The sequence below is a fragment of the Leptonychotes weddellii genome, chromosome 4 (genome assembly GCF_054177405.1).
Source record: "Leptonychotes weddellii isolate Sample4059 chromosome 4, ASM5417740v2, whole genome shotgun sequence".
Lineage (NCBI taxonomy): Eukaryota > Metazoa > Chordata > Mammalia > Carnivora > Phocidae > Leptonychotes > Leptonychotes weddellii.
Window position 1 is genome coordinate 108,305,926 of NC_138372.1, and position 1,413 is coordinate 108,307,338.

Here is a 1,413-nt window from a genome sequence, read left to right on the forward strand (position 1 = left end):
ACTACTGGGTATTTACCCCAAAGATACAAATGTGCACCCCAATGTTTATAGCAGCAATGTCCACAATAGCCAAACTATGGAAAGAGCCAAGATGTCCATTGACAGATGAATGGATAAAGAAGATGTGGTATATATATACAATGGAATATTAGGCAGCCATCAAAAAAGGGAAATCTTGCCATTTGCAACAATGTGGATGGAACTAGAGGGTATTATGCTAAGCGAAGTAAGTCAATCAGAGAAAGAATGTATCATATGATCTCACTGATATGAGGAATTCTTAATCTTAGGAAACAAACTGAGGGTTCCTGGAGTGGTGGGGGGTGGGAGGGATGGGGTGGCTGGGTGATAGACATTGGGGAGGGTATGTGCTATGGTGAGCGCTGTGAATTGTGTAAGACTGATGAATCACAGACCTGTACCTCTGAAATATATAATATATGTTTAAAAAAAAAAAAGATAGTAGGAAGGGAAAAATGAAGTGGGGAGCATCGGAGGGCAAGATGAACGATGAGAGACCGTGGACTCCGAGAAACAAACTGAGGGTTTTAGAGGGGAGGGGGGTGAGCGAGATGGGTTAGCCTGGTGATGGGTATTAAAGAGGGCACGTATTGAATGGAGCACTCCGTGTTATACACAAACAATGAATCATGGAACACTACATCAAAAAAATTAATTAAAAAAAATGTTTTTGAGGGGCACCTGGGTGGCTCAGTCGTTAAGCGTCTGCCTTCGGCTCAGGGCATGATCCCAGAGTCCTGGGATCAAGCCCTGCCTTGGGCTCCCTACTCTGCGGGAATCCTGCTTCTCCCTCTCCCACTCCCCCTGCTTGTGTTCCCTCTCTCGCTGTGTCTCTCTCTGTCAAGTAAGTAAATAAAATCTTAAAAAAAAAAAAAGTTTTTGAGTGTCATTATTTTTGGTGAGCTTGTTTTTGTTCTTCTTTGCTACTTTATGTGGGCACATGCATTGCTTCCATCTTCTATGTTGCTGTATTTACAGTTTATCATCCCTTGAACAGGAATTGATAATAGTGATTTGTGAGGGTTATGAAATGAACTTCAGGTTCATAATAGTGATTTGTAGGGTTATGAAATGAACTTCAGGTTCATTTAGAAAATGTGGTAAGTTTCCAAAGATATCAAAATTAATAAAATCTACATATGCTGAACATGATACAGTGCTGTTTTCACATTATAACTTTAAACTATAAACACTAGAAATATATAAATGCACCTTCTGCATGATGGGGGCCTGGGGATGGCACAGGGAGGGGTCTGCCCAGATAGGGACTTCCACTTTTCAATTCTAGGTCTAGAGCAAGCTCTATATACTCAGCAAGGACTTCTTAATATCTAAGCACAGTATCTTCTGGAATTGCTTTCTCTTTAGTATTTAAATGCCTCAGTTTGCAAT